The 23,241-nt window shown below is 43.0% G+C and overlaps 1 protein-coding gene across 1 annotated transcript in view; it reads right to left on the reverse strand.

The window, feature by feature from the left end:
• LOC126481316 (probable cytochrome P450 301a1, mitochondrial) overlaps positions 1-20,394 on the reverse strand; it is a 176,697-nt gene extending 156,303 nt beyond the window's left edge. Inside the window, exon 1 of the mRNA XM_050104976.1 lies at positions 20,326-20,394. The gene's annotated coding sequence lies outside the window, so the exon portion shown is untranslated. The remainder of the gene's footprint in view (positions 1-20,325) is intronic.
• Between the last annotated feature and the right edge of the window lie 2,847 nt (positions 20,395-23,241).

The raw sequence follows: 23,241 nt of genomic DNA on the forward strand, positions 1-23,241 counted from the left end.
AAGTTCAAATGGTTCAAATGGCTCTGAGCACTATGGGGCTTAACATCTGTGGTCATCAGTCCCCTAGAACGTAGAACTACTTAAACCTAACTAACCTAAGGACGTCACACACATCCATGCCCAAGGCAGGATTCGAACCTGCAACCGTAGCAGTCTCGCGGTTCCGGACTGAGCGCCCAGAACTTTCTGAAGTCCCAATGTATTTGCTACTGTCACATTACCTGTTTCGTCGTTACAAAGTGGCGAACTGAAAAAAAGTATGCTTCTGGGTCTGTATTATATCAGTTTTCTCCTTGGTATTTTGTATGAGATGATCCCTGTTGGAGTTCGTTTCATGCCCACTATTCAATACATTGTCTTCCTGTTTTTCTATTGTAGTAGCAATATGAGTTTGCAGCAACGCATTTTGAAATTCCTATCCACTTATTTCTGAGGCTAGATAATTGATATATGACATTGAATTACAAGTTAACTATGTATTCTGACAGGCTCGAGGAATTTACCTAATTTTTGGGCTGCAGTACCTCAGTCGGTCTGTTAAGACCCCTTTTCCTTGAGAACAAGTAGAGGTAGGAAGTTCAAATTAATTTCAAATACAAAGGTCTAATAAGGTCCTTCGGCACTCTAAAAAATTTAAGCTTCTAAGTCAATGCAATCGAAAGATACGGCCATTTACGTCCATCTTTGCCGGATGGGGGCAAAGTGGACAGGGGTCGCCGCCTGAAGCCTGTAGAGTACACAAGACGAGCTACACGAAGGAGACGCATTATGTCGGCGACGGTAGCATCAAAGTATCCCATACTGCGGATTACCCCTTCCAGGTAGACGTGATCGACCCGATCGAACGTCTGGCTGAAGAGCTACCAAAACTCCAGGCATACGACAAGGGTGAGCAAGAGCAATTACGTCTCTATAGCTACAGAGAGCAGTACGGATGTTATTGGTACCTTCCAAAGAAGTCTGATCGGTGGAAACCACTTACCGAGCCGTCCGTTTAAGTGTCGCCGCTGAGTAACGTCAAAGGGCGGTAATCTCATGTCCGTGAGGAATCCTGAGGCTTTTGAATACGAATGAAGAAACCATCTAGAAAACCGTCTGGAATCGGCACGAAAGATGACAAAGTTCCTTACAAACCTCCGTCCTCAGTGGCGCCAGAAATGGACGAAATGTCCAATAAAACTCCAGTGGGAGGTCGTCAGGGCCAGGCGACCTGTTCGTAGAATCCGCCTGGACAGCATCATGGACTTCGTCCTGTGCGATGTTAGGAAACAGGTCCATCGTCGTATCCACGGAAAACGAGCCGAAGAAGACTCTGGAGACGTCTGCAATGTTGGCGGGGTGGTAACATCGTTCAGAGTACAGCATAACATAGTATGCATCAATGGCAGACCCTAGATCCCGTTGGGTAACAAAATGACGCCTATCATCAATTGTATGAACATTAATCAAAGTCCTCCGACGGTGGCGCCGTTTCCCTATGACATGATACACACTTGGAGACTCCTAGACTAACCCATCCTGTGTGTGCACCCTGAGCATAGCTCCTTCAAGGTGGCGGCGAGAGAGGGATGTGAGCTGTGTCTTGGTACGATTCACTATTTCCTGGTGCTCTGGTGCATATGGAAACACAGTACATTCCTGAAGAATTGTTAAATAGAATTCCTGAATTCGTCACTGCCATGCCACAACCTTCCTTCTGCAAACAATCAAGGCGTTGCGTAATGCAGGCGTTCCACAGAGCACCCACCAAGACAGGGCGACGAGCTGTCCACGTGGTCGCAATGAGCTGCCAGTAGTCGGGTGTCATAAGGTGGGTCATGTTTGGTTTCCATGGTCCACAGCCTCGCCACACCCTTTGGCGGCAGAGATTGACAGCACAGATATGTGCGTCACGGTCAGAGAACGCAATGGGCTAGACATCAGCAATCTGCTCCCCACTAAAAATATAGTGGGAGATCTAAATACAGTAGAGGTGGCTGGAAGAATGGCTGGTGAAATCCTTTAATCCCAGATGATTGCCATGAACATGCTCCCAGGAATCACAAGGCTGAGGTGCTGGAAAATCATCACTAGCGCCACGCACGCATGATAGAATCTTCGGGTTCGGGTTTAGCACGCGAGAAATATGTCGGCTGCTCTCAAAATTACCGGTTATCCGAACCAGTGGTGATATTTTTGGTTACCTAGTGGGACATTGGTCTTTGGGTGCCTGGATGCAATTGAAATCGTCTCCCATGATCAATGCATCCTGCTGACCTAGGAAGAGAGGAGTGATTGTCTCTGAGAAGACCTCTGCTTAAGACAGTATTACTACTCAAGGCACATTTTGGTTGAAAGCACCGATGATGGCTGTTAATCAGTTGAATCGATTTGCAAAAGTGGATAAGTAAAACATGATTTTGCGACTGGTTGCTGCATATTTGGTAATTTTGTGGTTTACGGTCGCTGCACGACTTGGGAACCACATGGAGCCCACCATTCACAAGTTAAGTAAATCTTCTGTTCGCTTTGTTAACTTGTTAAAAAAAATGGTTCAAATGGTTCTGAGCACTATGGGACTCAACTTCTGAGGTCATTAGTCCCCTAGAACTTAGAACTAGTTAAACCTAACTAACCTAAGGACATCACAAACATCCATGTCCGAGGCAGGATTCGAACCTGCGACCGGAGCGGACTTCCGGTTCCAGACTGCAGCGCCTTTAACCGCACGGCCAATTCGGTAACTTGTTCACTAATCATTTTAGGTCCAGTCCAGGTCTCCTATGATGACAGTAGCAGCAACACTCCGTACCACACCTCTCCTTACCGTTGTGTACGAAGTTTCACACAAAAAATTGCAACGCCAGGAAGGATAGCAAATAACGAAAAGTTTGCTTAATGTGCATACATGGTAAAGGATGAAGTAAACATAGTTAAGTTTAGCAGAAATATGAATGCGGAATGTAGTACACAGAGCTGCCACCTCTGGACATCGAGTAGAAATGATCTTGAATGAAAAAAAAGCGAGTACATCGTAACATGCAGCTTCAACTCTGCGTCGGAGTTCATCTTATTGTAGTGTTCTGTGCGCAGTGGCGTGTGAGGCTCTCGGCAAATCAAGACCACATATGTGTAAGAAATTTGGTGAACTTGCTCGCCAGGGCAACAGTCGAACACCTTCTGTATCGAAGTAGGCACACCAGCACAGACACTATGCAGTCTCCCATTATCTAGCTGAATGGTAACGAAACAGGTACCTCGATGATAGAATCTTCGGGTTCGGGTTTAGCACGCGAGAGGTATGTCGGCTGCTCTCAAAATTACCGGTTATCCGAACCAGTGGTGTTATTTTTGTTTACCTAGTGGGACATCAAATTAATACACAAGGTAATATGCCCTTATGACGATAACTAATGCCATTTGATAACTTCCGTTTTCTCAGAGCCACCACACTCTCAAAACACGCAGAACCAGGGTGCGTCTGAAAAGTCGGCGTAGTGTCGCTCCTGCGACCAGCGTTGTCATTGAACGCCCCTCTCTCTCCACTGCGGCGTCGAGGAAAACAACAGCAGTTGTCGCCCTGCTGACAGTCCGTGGTCCTCCAGAAATCCTTACTATAAACAAGATCTTTCAAATGGTTCAAATGGCTCTGAGCACTATGGGACTCAACATCTTAGGTCATAAGTCCCCTAGAACTTAGAACTACTTAAACCTAACTAACCTAAGGACATCACACACACCCATGCCCGAGGCAGGATTCGAACCTGCGACCGTAGCAGTCCTGCGGTTCCGGACTGCAGCACCAGAACCGCTAGACCACCGCGGCCGGCAAACAAGATCTTTCCCTGACTCAAGATATATGACGCGCCTGTACGACCCTGTACAGCCACGCATACAACATGTCTGTCCTTTCAGGCGCTAGTCGCGTGGTACCATTCGGATCTCGTATAGTAATAAGTATAGCCCTCCACAACCAATAGATTCCATATGCGCGTTACCACCAATGCGAACACCATTGTCGCGGATCAGTAAGCTGCTTTTTCGGCAGATCACGAACCTGTAGATTGCAATGTATCGCCCATTACACCCACCAAGATTAAGATTCCCAGATACTTGGCCAGACTTGCAGATCTACAATAAACATTACTGCTCACAGGTGAGATGGTCTACAGTTACGGGTAACTTTATATACACTCATAATGTTGAAATGGTTGGAGGCTTCTTTCATTTGTGCGAGATGCTCTGTCCTCGATGCGACCAGTGGACTTATGCTGAGGTGACAGAAGTCGTGGGATACCTCCTAACATCGTGCCGGACCTCCGTTTTCCCGGCGTAGTGCAGCAACTCGACGTCGCGTGGACTCAACAAGTCGGTGGAAATACCATGCAGAAGTACTGAGTGGTGCTGCCTCTATAGCCGTCCATAACAGCGAAAGTGCACGATTTTGTGAGCGAACTGACCTCTCGATTATGCCCCATAAATGTTCGATAGCATTCATGTCGGGCGATCTGGGTGACCAAACCATCGCTCGAGTTGCCTAGAAAGTTCTTCAAGTCGATCTCGAACAATTGTGGGCCGGTGACATGGCCCATTGTCACCCATAAAAAGTCCATCGCTGATTGGAAACATGAAGGTCATGAGTGGCTGCAAGTGGTCTCCAAGTAGTTGAACTGAAACGTTTCCCTGTAAACACAGCCCACACCATCATGGAGCCACCAAATGTTAGACATTGCTTTGTTGACAAGCTGGGCGCATGGCTTCGTGAGGCCTGCACCACAGTCGAACCCCACCAACTGAAATCGGAACTCATCCGAAGAGGCCACGGTTTTCCAGTCGTCTAGGACCCAAACAATATGGTCAACAGCTCAGGAGATATGCTGCAGGCGATGTCGTTCTGTTAGCAAAGGCACTCAAGTCGGTCGTCGGCTGCCATAGCCCATTAACGTCAAATTTCGCCACACTTCCCTAACCGTTCGTACATCGTACGTCGCACATTGATTTCTGCGGTTATTTCACGCTCGTCTGTTAGCACTACGCTCCCCGTCGTTAAATTAAGGCTGTTGGCACTGCGTTGTCCGTGGTGAGAGGTACTGCATGAAATCTCGTATTCTCGGCACACTCTCGACACCGTGGATCTCGGAGTGTTTAATTCCCTAACGATTTCCGAAATGAAATGTTCCATGCATATAACTCCAACTAACATTCCGCCGTCGTGTGGTCATAATGACGTCGAAAACCATTTGACGTGAGTCATCTGAGTACAAAGCACCGCCCCTTTGTACCTTATGTAGGTGATATTACCGCCATCTGTATATGTTCATATCGCTGTCCCATGACTTCTGACACGTCAGTATACAGCAGCTGGCCGTCTACAGCGTGCGCTACGACAGCGATGTTATAATACGACGGCAGCCAAGGAGCCCCCGACAGTCCTCACTGAAGAAAATAAATTAGCACGACGCTCTCCTGGCCGTTGTCAGTTTTCGTCTGACCTGTAACCGCAACTTCTTAATCAAATAGCTCCTCATTTGCTCTCACAAGTAGTCAATGCACCCCGCCTGCCGACGGTGCACAGCAGACCCAACGGTCACCCATCAAAGTGCTAGCAACGCCTGACGGTGCGTAACTACGGTGATCTGACGGAAACCAGCGTATACACCGTGGCTAGGCCGTTGGCATTGCCTAATGGTCGAAGTTAAAATAATTTACGTAGGCAGTTTCATCAAAATTGAATAGGATTGATTACATGACTTTTGCAGCACAAAATTATTCTTTAATTTTTATAGAATTTTTTTAGTAGTCGTGTATAGACGCGATCTTTAACTCTGAAACCCAGGCACTCACACACTAAGAGACTCGTGAGGACTAATCACCTATTAAATACAGTATTATTAGGAGATTTAATGTAGGCCTCTTTTGTATGGTATGTCTTTCCATCAATTAACAACGTTAAGGTAACCAGGTTCTGGAAGGCAGAAAGGTGGACTTTCAAACAATAACCAAAGTTTAATTAAAACTCCTCCCGATAAGAGTGGCCCTACACGATGGTGAATTCTGACATGTGCTGGAGGACGTTTCCCCGTCTTACACGACACATAAGATGCTTTTCTTACAGCCATCCAATATTCACGAGCGATTTCCGTATGAGAAATTCTCCATGTAACCCTTCTCTTTATGCAGAACACAGATGACAATACTTCGACATACTTTGTGCGGCCACACTGAATTGTTTAAAATTTGCTTATCCAAGCTTATAAAATACTTCATGTCAGTTTAACGTTTGTTGCATACCTCCTTCACGAGTTGCACATTTAACTGTTAGCAGTGTAGCTTAGAAAAAAGCTAAATATTTTCCATAGATTAATATCCATTCGCTGACATTCACAACTGGAGACATATAGAAAAACGCTGCACATGGACCGAAAGAGCTCTGATGTTTGCGAAGTACTGACCAAGGTCATCGCTAGGCAGATAAAGTTGTCGATAGCTCGCTATGAGGTGGATTGAATAAGTGGTGGCAATTGGTGTGGCTCAAAGGGAACCAACCGTCCAATAAAACTCGAGCCAAGGTCAGTGATATAAAGCCGCCTGAGCCACTGCCCGTGCTGACTGGTGTGAGGATATACTGGCGGTCAAATATCAACTATTCGTCACTGGCAAGCGAGATGTGCAGCACAAATGAATAAAATCCAACAGTCAATGTTACAGTATCACAGTCTCAATCGTACTACATTTACACTAACGCATACAACTATGTCAATTCCGGCACAGCTGTGCCATCTCCTTGTAGCCTGCAACGAAAAGAAAAATACTATTGCTTAGCAAGTGTGATAGGAAACAAATTTCAAAGTGTCTGAGTAGCCGACATCAAATATTCATTTCTGAGGACGAAGATTTGGAGCAAAAATGGACGAAATTCAGAAACATAGTGGCGTACACCCTAGATCAATATGTGACGATCAAGACTGTAAGAAATGGTAAAGAGCCACCGCGTTGTTAGAGTGTTTTTACAAAAGCAGAGAAAGCTTCATCATAGGTTTCAGCCAAGCCAAAGTCTAGTCCGCAAGCAAAAGTTGTTACGGTGGCATGGACAGCTTCAACATAGATTAAAACCAAGTCAAAGTCTAGTTTGCAAGCAAAAGCTTAACAAAGCCAAAATGAGCATTATAAAACAAATACGAGATTCGTTCACTGAAATCGAAAGTAAAATTATACCAGTCGTGAGGAACTTAAGAAGTTCTGATCTTACATAGAGTCACAGGTGGTCTAGGGATCGCCAGCATGGTGGCTCAGCGTGAGCGATCAGAGAGTTCGTTGCCTCCTGTAATAAAAAAACTGGGTAAGGAAATGAACGATAAACATGAACAGATGTCATGGGACATCCGCCTCGACCAAGCGCAACACACAATACCGGTCAAAATAGAAAAAAAGGGGGGCGGGATAGCTAGCGTCTTTGAATAGTAATCAGAACGTCCTCGGTCCCGGGTTCGAAACCTGCCACCGCCTAAATATTGATTAATAATCAGCACTGGCGATGGAAGACTGCTGGAATAAGAAGTCAGCCTCACTCTGCAAAATGGCGTCGAAAAGGGCGGAGGAGTGGACAGAGGTTCAGGAGACTCTGTTGTCCTTCGGATAGAAAACTACCTCTAAAGGTGGAAGAATCATCTATGATCAACGACATGAGGATCCAGAAAGCAATGGAAACCATTTCATTAAAGGCTCATAACGTATATCTACTGGATATGTGGCTTGTAGTTCTCTCCATTGACAAAAGATTCTGGAATGGTCCCTCATCCGGATCTTCGGAAAGCGACTACAGAGGGGAGGTGATCATGCGAAAAAAGATTTAGTAACCAACGAAAGGATACCGTCCTAAAAACCGGGGCGTTGAATGTCAGAAGCTTGAACGTGGAAGGGAAGCTAGAAAATCTGAAAAGCAAAATTCAAAGGCTCAATCTAGATATAGTAGGGGTCAGTCAAGTGAAATGCAAAGATGAAAAGGTTTTATGGTCAGATGAGAATAGGGTAATATCAACCACAGCAGGAAATGGTACAACGGAAGTAGGATTCGTTACGAACAGGAAGGTAGGACAGGGAGTGTGATACTGTGAACAGTTCAGTGATAGGGTTGTCCTGATTGGAATCGACAGCACACCAACATCGACAACGATAATTCAGTTATACATGGCGACGTAGCAAGGTGAACATGAAGAAAATGGAGGAAGCACATGAGGACACTGAAAGGGTAATACAGTACGTAAAGGGAGATGAAAATTTAATAGTCTTGGGGGACTGGAATGCAGTTGTAGGGGAAGGACTAGAAGAAAAGATTATAGTACAATATAGGCTTTGGACAAGTAACGAGAGAGGAGAAAGACTAATTGAGTTCTGCAATAAATTTCAGACAGTAACAGCGATTGCTTTGCCCAGGAATCATAAGATAAGGAGGTATACCTGAAGAGGCCGGGTGATACGGGAAAATCTTGGTTAGATTACATCATGGTCAGACAGAGATTCCGAAATCAGATACTGAAGTGTAAGGCGTACCTGGGAGCAGATGTAGACTCAGATCACAGCATAGTAGTCATGAAAAGCAGACTGTAGTTTAAGAGATTAGTCAGGAAGAATCAATAAGCAAAGAAGTGGGATATGGAAATACTAAGGAATGACGAGATGTGCTTGAAGTTCTTTAAGACTATAGATACAGCAATAAGGAATAGGTCAGTAGGCAGCACAGTTGAAGAGCAATGGACATCTCTATAAAGGGAAATCACAGAAGTTGGAAAGAAAAACATAACTACAAAGAGGGTAACTGTTAAGAAAGCATGGGTTACAGAAGAAATACTTCAGTTGATCAATGAAAGAACGAAGTACAAAAATGTTCAGAGGAATTCAGGAATACAGAAGAAAAGCAAGTCGCTAAGGAATTAAATAAATAGGAAGTGCAGGGAAGCTAAAAAGTATTGGCTGCATGAAAAATGTGAAGAAATGGTAAAAGAAATGACTGTCGGAAGGACTGACTGAGCATATAGGAAAGTCAAAACAACATTCTGAGAAATTGAAAGCAAGGGTGGTAACATTAAGAGTGCAATGGGAATTCCACTGCTAAATGAAGAGGAGAGAGCGGAAGATGGAAAGAGTACATCGAAGGCCTCTGTGAGAGGGAAGATTGGTCTGATGTGGAAGAAGAAGAAATAGGAGTCGATTTAGAAGAGATAGGGATCCACTATTAGAATCAGAACTCCGAAGGACATAAGATCAAATAAGGAAGAAGGGACAGATAACATTCCTTCAAACTTTCTGAAATCATTGGAGGAAGTGGCAACGAAACGACTCGTCACGCTGGTGTGTAGAATGTATGACTCTGCTGACATACCATCCGACTTTCGGAAAAATATCACCCACACAATTCCGAAGGCTGCAAGAGCTGACAAGAGCGATAATCAGCGCACAATCAGTTTAACAGCTCATGCAGCCAATTTGCTGACAAGAATAATGCACAGATGAATGGAAAAAAATTGAAGATGTGTTAGATGAAAATCAGTTTGGCTTTAGGAAAGGTAAAGGCACCAAAGAGGGAATTCTGTCGTTGTGGTTGATAATGCAAGCAAGACTAAAGAAAAATCAAGACACGTTCATAGTATTTGTCGACTTGCAAAAAGCGTTCGATTGAGTAAAATGATGTAAGATGTTCGAAATTCTGAGAATAATAAGGGTAAACAATGGGGAGAGACAGGTAATATAAAATATGTATAAGAGCCAAGAGAGAATAATAGGAGTAGACGACCAAGATCTAAGTGCTCGGATTAAAAAGGGTATAAGAAAGGGTTGTATTCTTTCGCTCCTACTGTTCAATCTGTACATCGAAGAAGCAATTATGAAAACAAAGCCAAGGTTCAGGAGTGGAATTAAAATTGAAGGTGAAAGGGTATCAATGGTAAGATTTACTGATGAAATTGCTATCCTGAGTGAAAGTGAAGACGAATTATGTGAACTGCTGAATGAAATGAACAGTCTATTGACTACAAGATTGTACTGAGAGTAAATCGAAGAAATACGAAAGTAATGAGAAGCAGCAGAAATGAGAACAGCGAGAAACTTAACCTCAGGATTGATGGTCGAGAAGTAGATTAAGTTAAGGAATACTTCTCAGAAGCCGACTAGCACTGACAAAAAGGGCATTCCTGGCTAAGAGAAGTCTACTAGTATCAAACATAGGCCTTAATTTGGGGAAGAAATTTCTGAGAATGTACATTTGGAGCATAGCCATGTATGGTACTGAAATGTGGACTGTATGAAAATTGAAACAGAAGAGAATCGAAGCATTTGAGACGTGGCGCTACAGACAAATGTTGAAAATTAGGTAGACTGATAAAGTAAGGAATGAGGATGTTCTGTGCAGGTTCAGAGAGGAAAGGAATGTGCGGAAAACACTGACAAGGGACAGGTTGATAGGACATCTGTTAAGACATCAGGGAATGACTTCCATGGTACTAGAGAGAGCTGTAGAGGGCAAAAGCTGTAGAGGCAGACAGAGATCTCGTACATCCATCAAATAATTGAGGATATGGGTTTCAAGTGTTACCCTGAGCCGAAGAGGTTGTCACAGGAGAGGAATTCGTGGAGGGCCGCATCAAACCATTCAGAAGACTGGCGCCTCAAAAAACGTCAGTTAATCGATCAATATCATTTATTCAGTGGCTCAGTAAGCATAATGGCACCGAAACGCAATATTACAGAGAGAAGGCGGAAATACTGAATTTCGTCTTCCGAAGTTTCTTCACTTGGAAGATAACAATACAGTTCCCGCTTTCAGTCATCGTACGATCGCCAAAATGAGAGATATTTAGATAAGAGACGCTGAAATAGGAAATTTACTAAAATCGCTTAATAGTAGAAAGGCATCTGGACCGGATGAGTCACCTGTGAGATTCTAGCGAGATTATGCTTCCTCTTCTATTAGTTGTGTAGCATAGATCGCTGGAACAACAAAAGTTACCAAAGGATTGGAAAAAATACAGGTCATCAATGTTTTCAAGAAGGGTGTAGCAAGTGATTCACATAGTAAAGGTATTTAACGGTGACGTCAGTTTGTTGTGGGGTTAGGAAACATGCTCTACGTTCAGTAACTGTGGTGTTTCTGGAGAAAGAAAATCTGCACCTCAACATCCAACATGAAACCCGTAAACAGAGATTTTGAGAAACGCAGCTCTCTTTGTTTCTCCATGAAATCCTGAGCGCCGTAGGAAAAGGTGCCCAGGTTGATACCGTGTTCCTTGACTTCTGGAAGGCATTCGATGCAGTCTCGTGCTATACGTAAGTGAACAGAATACGAGCTTACGGAATATCGGACTGAATTTCTGATTGGATTCCTGGCTTCTAAGAGATGGAACTCATTGCGTTATTCGTTACGAGATAAAATCAACAGATGTGAAGATAAGATCTGTACTGTCCCAAGGGAATGTTATAGGGCCATTACCGTTTACACTATACATAAATGAGTTAGGTTTCGACACCAGAAGACTGCAGCGAAATGCAAAAAGACTTGCAGACGGTCAATGATTGATGCAAGGCCTGTTAGTTTACCCTGAACGTAAATAAATGTAGCATATCTCTCATAAACAGGCGAACAGTCTATTAATATTTGTTTACGCTGTTGGTGAAAATGTGCTGGAAGCCATAACAGCTGTAAAGTCGTTAGAGCAACCAGAAGTGGAATCATCATATGAATCAAATGGCACGAAATACAGATGACAGGCTGAGGTTCACTGGAAGATTGTTAAGGAAATATAATTCATCCACGAAGGAAGTGGCTTACAAAACGGTTGTTCGACCTATTCTAGAGAACTGTTCATGAGTCCCAGACCCTTACTAAGTAGGATTAACAGAAGACATAGACAAGATCTAACGAAGAGCGGAAAATTTCGTCGCAGCGTCGTTCACAAACCGCAAGATGCTGAACAAATTTCAATGGCAGTCGCTTCAAAAGAGGTGTTGACTGTTGCTGAAAATTTTACTGCTGAAATTCCGAGAGCGTACGTTTGAAGATGTGTAGGAGAGCGAAATTACTACGACTAAAAAGTCAGAAACCATTCGCGAACGGAACAGGGCGGGGAAGGGAGGGGGGGGGGGGGGTTGGAGTAGATGATATTGGTACAATACGTGTCCTCCGCCACAACTGGTAACATGGCTTGCGGAGTATATGCCGAGGCGTAGCTGTAGACGTAGTAATGGATTTGGCATTACTTCGAGAAGCTAGTGCCCATGTACATCAGATGACTTTCCACGAAATTAGCGAAATACGATATTCTTGTGTATGTCCAAGCATAGTTGTGAGATACGTGAAAGATCGACCCTGCTTCAATAGCCGTGAGAAAGGTTCATGCTGTATTCAGATTTACTTTATCACTCTTGAGTAGGTGTAACTCACCTACCAAGAAGGTCGTTTAATGAACTCTCGTCTGACCAATTCATGAGTACTGTTCGTCGGTCTGAGACACTTACCAAGTGGGAGAGGCTAAAAGAAAAGCGCTGTGCATCGTAGAGAACTTCGCGCACAAATTTCCGAGAGCCCACGTCCGAAAGACTCAATTAACATACTATTTCTTCCAATAGACGTACCTCATAAAGTCCACGATCTTAACATTAGTTATATTCCCGCCCCCACAGGGGTATACCCATAGTTTTTCTCTTCGTGTACCGTCAACGAATGGAGTAGGAAGGAATGAGGGTGGAGGAGAGAAGCGAGGACTCTAGCACATTATGTGCGCTGTAGCGCACACCATACGGTGCACTGCTGTGGATAAACTCCGCACGTGTAAAGAATTTCCCGCGACCGATTTATCAAATGCTGTAGCTGGGTTACACCACAACTCGCCTGAAGGAAGATAGTATTCAAAAAACGCAGCATTCTATCCTGTAGCAGATTTCTGTTCATATTGTTCGTCTTGCCATCATCCGTATCAGATCAGTATCTGCTGGACTCCAAGGCACAAATGATGAGGCTTAATAGCGACATACTACCGCCCATTATATCAGATATATTCAAACACTCCTTAATCACAACTGTTTTCTCTGAGGCCTCACATTACGCTGCAATAGCACTCTCTGATTATCGACATCTTTGCATTCTTCCTACACTACTGTCAAGGCCTGAGAATATATAGTCCACGACCAGCTAACAAACTACCTAACTACAAACAATGTATTAGACGAACACCAATCAGGCTTTCGTAAACATCGCAGCACAACATCTGCCTTTATAAAGGTGACAGACGACCTGTAGCTTGCCATGGATGCATAAGAGGCAACCATCATGTGCTTTTTAGACTTCAGCAAAGCCTTTCACACGGTCGACAATGACATATTACTCGCCAAACATAGCAGCCTAAATTTCTCGCCAATTGCAGTGAAATGGTTTCACTCATACTGACGTCTCTTCAGCAATGCGTCATGTCCGGCACCATAAAGCTACACAATAAAGTCATAATGGAGACGGTAGGGTCAAGCGTCCCCCAGGGTTCGGTATTACGTCGTATATTCTTTTCACTGCACGCAAGTGATGTGTCATCAACCTTGTCCTATTACAAATACCACGTGTACGATGATTATCTTCTGTTGTATCTAAGTGCGAAAGCTACGAACCATGGAGATCTCAGTACCGACCTGCGTACACTATCAAAATGGGTGCAGGACATAGGGCCAAAGCTCGACCCATTCTAAACCCAAGCGGTACTGGTTGTCCATTTTAGAATCATTAGCCAAAAATATCGAAAACCCCTACCATCTTTAACCACAAATGGGACCAATATCAACTTCTCTCCTTCAGCATAGAGCCTAGGAGTAATAACAAATGAAAATCTTAATTGTATTGAACAAGTAGTTGCAAAGTTCAAGAAGGCATGCACTACAAAAATATATGAGAAAATAGCTCTTGCCCCTTAATCTGAGAAAGAAACTGGTACAAACACTTACACATCCAATTATTGATTACCTTATTTCTGGAAGGTTCTAGCTGCTCCTATCGCGGCTATATAAGCGGAACAGCATACCATCCCCGGCAGTCAGTGTTGTTTCGCTACTGATGACGATGGTGGAGACAGCCGTCGAAAGATCGAGTGTTTTATTAGAATAAAGGAGTTAAAGACATGAGCAGCCAGTGGAGATTGATTTATACCGATGGGAAAAAGTTGAAAATTTGTGCCGGACGAGGATTCGAACTCAAGTCTCTTGCTTATTATGCAGATGTGCTGACCGATACGCCATTTGGACAAAGTGGTGACCACCACCGCACAGACTACCCTAGCACACTTCCCATTAGACCCAAATCCTCAACGTATACCACGCGCTACTGACGGAGTGCTCCTCCTCATTAGCCTCATTACTCAAAGCAAAGCAGCTTGCAAACCAAAAAGATTTTATTCTGGAATACGACAAGTGGAGATTCTGAGGATTACGGACGTCTTTCAGTTTGGTGAGCAGCTTTCTTTGGAATATCGATAAACGTATGAGGAAGCCCGTAACAAAGTAAAAAACGGATTACTGAATCAGTGGTAACCTATTGCAGTTTGCCACATTGTTTGATATTACAACGCGATTTGAAGTGAACACATAAAATCACTATTCGGGCAGTTGAAAAGTAAATGTACAAGGGATCAAGCGGAATTAAGATTTTTGTAATCTTTTAATATGTATGGTACGTGAAGTTCGGAACTCAAGTATCACTCACCCAAAGCAGATAGGGTAACTCTGAAAAATTTCCGAGAAAATAGAAAGTTTTCCGACCACGTTCAGTATGGTAAATTATGGAATTAAGACTATAAACGCAAAATGATAGTTGGAGCCAGACGCATGGCGCATTCCAATCCGGAAATAGTTAGGGAATTCAATATTCCGTGATCCATAGTATCAAGAGTGTTGTGGATTGGCAAGACAGCCAACCCACTATGGCAGGAAGCCGAAAGGCACGCGTTCGAGCTCACGCAGGCTGGCGTGAGGTCTGGAACTGGACAAGGAAGTTAGACTTTAGCAAAAAAGGTCGTACCTGTTGGAATACTTAACTTTAATCCATAATTGGTGAACATAGCTCTTGACAGTACATGTTTTACAGCATCAATAGTAACTGGTAATGGCGCCTTGCTAGGTCGTAGCAAATGACGTAGCTGAAGGCTATGCTAACTATCGTCTCGGCAAATGAGAGCGTACTTTGTCAGTGAACCATCGCTAGCAAAGTCGGCTGTACAACTGGGGCGAGTGTTAGGAAGTCTCTCTAGACCTGCCGTGTGGCGGCGCTCGGTCTGCAATCACTGATAGTGGCGACACGCGGGTCCGACGTATACTAACTGACCGCGGCCGATTTAAAGGCTACCACCTAGCAAGTGTGGTGTCTGGCGGTGACACCACAAAGAGTGTGCCGAGAATACCAAATTTCAGTCATTACGTCTCATGGCGAACAACGCATTGGCCGACGACCTTCCCTTAACGACCGAGAGCAGAGGCATTTGCGTAGTGTCGTCAGTACTAACACTACGTGAAATAACCGCAGAATTCAATATGGGACGTACGACGAACGTATCGTTAGGACAGAGCGGCGAAATTTGGCGTTAGTGGGCTGTGGCAGCAGACGACCGACACGACTGCCTTTGCTAACAGCACTGCATAGCCTCTTCTGGGCTCGTGACTACATCGGTCCCACCCTATACTACTGGAACAACGTGACCTGGTCAGTTGAGCCACGAATTCGGTCGGTATGAGCTGATGGCAGGGTTCAAATGTGGGTCAAACCTCATGATGCCATGGACCTAAGTTGTCAACAAGTAACCGTGCAAGTTGGTTGTGTCTCCACACTGGTGTTGGTTGTGTTCACACGGGATGGAATGAATCCTCTGGTACAGCTGAAACGATTATTGAGTGGAAATGGTTATGTTCGGCTCCTTGGAGACTATTTGCAGCCATTCATGGACTTCATATTCCCAAACAACGATGGAAGTTTTATGGATGAGAATGTGGAATCTCAACAGGCCGCATATGTTAGCGATTAGTTTGAGGAACATTGAAGAGCGAATGATTTCGTCATCCAGGTCGCTCGACTTGAATCCCAAAGAACATGTCTGGGACATAATCGAGATGTCAGTTCGTTCACAAAACCCTGTACTGGTCACACTTTCGCAGAGTGGCTGCATGGCTCAGTGTTTCTGCAGGGAGCTTCCAACGACTTGTTGAGTCCGTGCCACGTATCGTTGCTGCACTACCCGGGGAAAAGGAGGCCCCACACGATATTAGGAGGTATCTCATGACTTTTGTCATCTCAGAGTCTATTTGAGTTCTGAACTTCACGTCAGATAAATTTAAAAAATTGTAAATTCCGACTGTCGTTTGGTCCCCTTACTAGATTTGTCGCATGCATATGAAAAGTTGCGGCGCAACTTTAACCGAAATCACAAACGAGGCGCTATTGAGGCCAATACCGGGCTATCGTTGTAGTGTTTGCTGTCCTAATCAGGTAAATATGAAGGCAAAGAACGAACGAATTCGGAGACGCGCTGGGGCTAGAGTAGTAAAAGGGCAGTGTGCCACGTGCTGTATTAAAATGTGTTGCAATAAAAGGCGACGTCATACTCGGGTAGCGCTACTGGGTAAAAAGGAAGATTCTGCCACGATTCTGTTGTCACTGTCATATATCCGCATAGGGATCAAGAAAACACTATCAGAGAGATTACAATGTGTGCGGAGCCGTACAGAAAGACGTTTTCCCTTGTTCATTAAGTGAATGTAAAAGGACATTTACAGTGGGGATATCAAACGCTCTGACTGGCAAACCTGACATTTGTCGGGAGACTTTAAAAACTACGTGCCTATTTTTGCACATAATTTACTTGGCTCCTAAAAAATAAGGAAGGTGTTTTGGTATCAGAGAATTGTTCTGTCTTTCCGCGCAGAAATAATGAGACAAATGAGAAAGTAAATAATTTATTGAGATCGTCCAAAGTGTCCTACCAGGGAACTGTGTGGTTCTAAGTGCCAATAAGAAAGTTTCTGCTTCAAGTGCCATTAGTACTGAGACACTACGCTTTATTTGTTGTAATACCAGTGCAGAAATAGAGAGTTGTTTTTAAACTAGTAGAGCTATAATCAACCAAAACCATTTATTACATTTGCTAACTTGTGTACAAGATGCTAACAAAATAAAATTGAAGACCTTGGGTGTTAACAGTGGTAAGGGACATTCGATGAGAAACAAAGTTATCGCATGTAAAACATGGTACGTGATATGCTTTATTTATATTAATAACAGTTCCACGGTAAACCGAGAAATGGCATTTCTGTCTCTGATTTCACGACGTGTGCGCGTAATCAGTGCCAAAAATATGGCTACCAGTCGTAATAACGTGTTCGCTGTTTTTGCGAGGAAAATGTTTTCATGGACGACTTGTACAAATTCGAGGACGGTGTTGATAACTACGACACAGATAGAGATCCTGAATATGTTCCCGAACGCCAATGCTCTTCAAAACTTGTTTGCTAATCATGTAAATAGGAATAATGTTTAAGCAAGTAAATAATGCTAACTTGTGTTCCTTACCAATGTTTAGGTGGATTTACGTGACAATGCGATGGCAGAAATGCTTAGGGCCATGCTTAACATTGCTTACGTGTTGCAGTTAGGTGACAATAAAACTAATTATATACTGTGCTGAATCATAGATCAATATTTGAAGTTGCTGTGTTTTATTATTGTAAACATTTGTAGTTCGTATCTTACTATCACAAACTGAAACAATCGGAACTTTTAAATTTATATTTTCGAGATATTTCACACTATCGTTTCGATAAACCGTCCAGCGAGTAAACAGTACTACGTCAAGCTATGTTAAGTGCACTCAGTTTCCAGATAAACAATATTCAATATGTATGATGTATTTCTAAGAATAAAATTTTGGATAGAATTAACGATTTTAAAAATATGTCATTATTCTAGAAATGCTTGAAAATAACGACTCATCTGAATAATAATATCACAATGGACATACTTGAAATGTTTCATTCACGATGTTCAATTTAATCTCTATTCGACAGTTTCTCAAAACAACCAACGTGTTCGTTGCAATTGTTTACAGGCGAGGACTTCAAATTAACAATAAAATCTCTTATGATTTCTGTTCGTCAGACAACTCTGTTCTTGGAATCAGATGTTGCAAAGTTAACGGTGGAACTTTCTGTGCTGTTGAGAAAAAAATGGCAACATGATCAACAGGTCTTTCTGTTTTCCAGATAACAAACACGGCTGGTCTTTCAGATGAAGTGCGTCATGGCAGACATCAGGCGTAGTCTTTCCTCTTTTAAATACATTGATGTTTTTCCATTCTTCTGTTTCATAGTAAAAAATTTTAATAGCTGTTTGAGCGGGATTAGTTTGAGACACTTCGATAATATTTCATTTGGAAACCTTCCACGCCTGTACTGAAAGTGATGCTCAGCAGCATTTTTAAGATTAAAAATCAGTTGCATGCATTGTAATTATTTGGAATGGGGTCACGACTTCAGCTGAATCAATAACCTGTGTATCAACTAAATGGAAAACACCTTGCATGGCACTTGGAATTCCAGTGGGGAAGCACTGCTGGGCACTAAAAGCATGTGGAATATCATAATGAATATTAGAAGCATTTTCTTCGTTGTTTCACACGTGGAACAAGACGCGCAAGACAAGCAGCAGCACTGAAAACGCGTTTTGAGTAAAAATGTTCTCAAGAACATTTGCCGGCCGTTGTGGCCGAGCGGTGTTAGGCGCTTCAGTCCGGAACCGCGGGCCTGCTACGGTCGCAGGTTCGACTCCTGCCTCGCGCATGGATGTGTGTGATGTCCTTAGGTTAGTTAGGTTTAAGTAGTTCTAAGTCTAGGGGATGATGACCTCAGATGTTAAGTCCCATTGTGCTTAGAGACATTTTGAAGAGCAGTTGATATTTCCAATCTTCATTTAATAGTACGCCACAAATGATATCACGAGCCGTATTATGGAGAAAAAGCGGTGGACTACATAAAATATCTCTCTCTCTCACACACACTCACTCACACACACACAGACACACACACGCACACACAAGGACACAAAAAAAGAATTAACACCGTATGCAAACTTTTCGCTGAATTCATAAAGAAAATCCTTTTTAACCTACAAATGGCAAAATATGTAGACGTATTATGTACACAATATTACAGAATGATCACTGATGACGCATTGTAAATAAAAGCGAAACACGTCAGGTGAAAAATGCTCGTAACATTTCCAGTGACTCTAATGTCAATGTAAGCACTTTCGAAATATGTATCTCCCTTGTTTTCAAAACTATTATTTTCAAAATATATGACTATCTCCATCTAAGTCATCTGTATCCAATGATATTATCTGTATCTGTTTATTTTTATATTTATTACACATTAAAATTTATTCACAGTTTTTGTATTGAGTACTGCTAAGTCAATATGGCCCCACCTTAAACTGTTTGTTTGTTTCTTGAATGTAGTATTTACGAAAATGAAATGAAATGATGAATTTTGTGTTGAACAGGTGCTATACGGAACACCTCCAGTGGTGAAAATAATATTTCTTACCTTATTTTGCTGCCTGTTATTAGGGTTTCTTGCATCAGCCTTTTTTGTACCCTTTCTAGTATCACTGGGGTCAATATGACCCCATAAGCATTAGAAAAAATATCTCCCTTGTTTGAAAAGCTTTTTTAAAAATTTTATGTTACCTTCTATCTCTAATTCAACTGTATCCAGTGATATTTTGTTTCCTTTTATACTCACAACACATTAAAATTCATTTACGTTTTATTTTGCGCTGAGTGGCACTGGCATCAATATGACCAGAAGCTAAATTTGTTTGTTCCTCAAACGTAAAATTAATAAAAATTGGTTCATTAGTATTACATTTAACAATTGTAATGTATGTTTCTATCTTATTTCATTAAAATACTAGCAATACATCTTGTGTAAATTACTTCATGTCTATAGCGCTCCAGTAGCAATTAGTAAGACAAAAATATCGTGATAGTTGGATGATTAACATTGTAGTGTGATTAGGGGGAGGGAAAATACTAAGTTGATACACAACACCTGGAGGTGAATATTGTTACCGAAACAAACTGAAATAGCATCGACTTATAAACGATAGGTAGAACAGATGTAGGAAGTTGCTAAACGAGACGGACAGACGCTCTGTGAAGACGGAACAAACTTAAAGTCCATCCGCGATGTGCTGCAGAAATACATCCGGAGAAACGAGACAGGAATATGATGAGACCGGGACAGCAAACGTGCGTAGGTCGGGGAGTGAGTTACCTGGCAGCGCGAGGAGAGGAGAACGCGACCAGCAGCAGCAGCAGCTGGCGGAGCCAGGAGAACACTATCTCACTGGTCTGTGGCTGCTGCCGTCTGCAGAGGTTCCCCCTCCAATTCCTCTCCCTTCCCCTCCCCATATTTACCGATCACGCAGGAAGCCAGTCACGAGGTCCAGGCATTAGATAAGACAGCTCGGTCAGTGTCAACACTGGCCCTCTCTAAGATAAGTCGAGAACGATCGAGAGCGTGGACAGCTCACAGGAGCTGGGCTGAACTTAGCGAGAAAGAATAAACATAAAACTCAAAACAGCGTGTTGCTCAAATGAATGAAACTTCACAAGAAAACGAAAGAGATTATTCAGATGAGCGTAGATAAAAAGGCAATTGAAAAGTACCACTAGACGAAAGAGAAGGGATTGTAAATCTTGTTACAGTTCACAGCGCAAAAAAATGTTTATCTTAGGCGAGTACCGTCCAGGTTCGTTTACGTGACGTGATGTGTTTTGCGCTCACTCTATATCCGAACATTATACCGATTCACTTTACCGCAGGTATGGAAGATGGCTTCGTCACTGAACACAGTTTTATTAAGAAAATCATCTTCAGTCTGCATTTTGTGAAACATTCCTATACAAAACCCAGCTTATGTTTCTTTTCTCACTTTCCCTTAAAGCTTGTAAAAGTTTCAATTTGTAGGGTTTGAGTGACAGGCTTTTCCGTAATTCCTCCCACACTGTAACACCAGGAATATTCAATACTAAGCTGGCACGTCTCGATGACTTACCTGAACTGCTAATGTGACACTGCCGAATTTGCTCTATTGCTGCGTCGGAGACTGCTGGCCTACCCTGGCACAGCGTCCTATATGATACACAGCCAATTTCGATTAAATGATTGTACCAATTAATAACAGTTTGTCTTTTAAGTGTTGGCTTACGATATCTAGTCCTGAATTGTCTCTGAACTGTAGTAGCGGATTGTAATTCATGAAATCACAAACAACACTGTGCACCGTTATACGCCTCCGTGAACACTGTTGGAACATCTCATTCGCGTGCTCACCTTGCGGGAACGACCGGCACTAACAGTGTTAGGGTGGAATAAATTCTGATGATATGCTTCATTCAGTGCAGTGTCAAACACTTCTATAAGTTATTTACCCTTTTCAGAATTAAACGTTACTTTTCTATAACTAATTAAAAACACTGTGTTTTCTACAGTGAGGGCAGTGGCGGACTAAGGGACCGGGGAAGGTGGATGGAGGTGGACGGGGGCGGCACCAAATGTTGAGGGCCTCGACATTTGGAGGCCACCCAGCACCACACCATTTTTAATCAAATTCCGAACAAGGCTAGAATGAGTTCAGCAAATAAGAGGCAGTTTGGAAATTTAGAGTTCGAGACTTCATACGCATCAAAATATAAACATAGGTACCTATTTACCTATTATCAGGCCATGTGAAACACCCCAGTTTAAATTTCTTTTATTGGGTTTTGTGTAATTTATCGTAGCCGCCAAACAGTTAATTATTATGATTATATGACCGTGTGCTAAATGGATGAAAGGCTATCGGTTTTTCTGCTGTGGTTTCTGGGGTGTTTCAACCGAGTGCGGCTGTTTTGCAACTGAATAGTGGAATGATTGAGAGTTTGTCTCTTATTAAGGACCACAAAGGTTGCGATGTATAGACTGCATTATATTTTTTCGAACACACAAAATCTGAGGCAGTTGCTACCTTCGCCTTACACGTCTAATTACTGTTATATCTTTTTATTGGTTGTCGATTTTCGGTACTTCGTCACACGCAATGCTGATGGTTAACATTCACAACAATCCTCACTGCAATCCATGGTTGTTGCTGGCCGACGCGGTTGACGCGAAACACGTAATTCGGCACTTGTCACTTTCTGTTTCATATCACTCGCGTATTAATGAGGGTGAACGCCACGACGATCAGGGGGACGTGCTCACCCGTCATACTCCGGTGAATTTTACCGTTTACAACTCACTTGACCACCATTCTTGCCCGTCTCTCCCGCACTACAGCTCACTCGACACTCTCCATTACTACTACCCACTCCACACTCATCTCACTGCCTACTGCAGCGCTGGACAGTCGACTCCTGTCTACTATCGACCTGGGCGTCGGATACTAGCATCTATGGTCGTGGGATCACGGATCCCTTACACACGGCAGGGAGGGGGGCATTCAGAATTTTTACAAAACGTTGCATGTAACTTAGAAACTGTAGAATGATAACCAGTTGTTTGCTACATGCAGTTACAATTTAAATATACGCACGTAAGAGCAGTGAAGAGCTTACCAGTGATTTATTAATTTTTTAACTACGATACTACGTTCTATAAATTACTTTGTCAAAGGTTATCTATAATTATTATACGGTTTATTTTAAGAATATGAAAATCCAACTACACTGAAGAGCCAAAGAAATCGGTACACCTGCGGCTAATATCGTGTAGGGTCTTTGCGAGCACGCAGAAGTGCCGTAGCACGACCTGGCATGGACTCGACTAACGTCTGAAGTAGTACTGCAGGGAACTGACACCATGAATCCTGAACAGGTGTCCATGAATCCGTAAGAATATGAGGGGTTGGAGGTCTCTTCTGAACAGCACGTTGCAAGGCATCCCAGATATGCTCAACAATGTACATGTATTGTGAGTTTAGTGGCCAGCGGAATTGTTTAAGCTCAGAAGACTGTTCCTGGAGCCACTCTATAGCAATTCTGGACGTGTGGGGTGTAACATTGTCCTGCTGTAATTTTCCAAGTCCATCGATATGCACAATGGACATGAATGGATGCAGGAGATCAGACAGGATGCTTACGTACGTTTCATCTTTCGAGTCGTATCTAGATGTATCAAGGGTCCCATATCACTCCAATTTCACACGCC

This window comes from Schistocerca serialis, chromosome 5 (assembly GCF_023864345.2).
Source record: "Schistocerca serialis cubense isolate TAMUIC-IGC-003099 chromosome 5, iqSchSeri2.2, whole genome shotgun sequence".
NCBI classification, from domain to species: Eukaryota; Metazoa; Arthropoda; class Insecta; order Orthoptera; family Acrididae; genus Schistocerca; species Schistocerca serialis.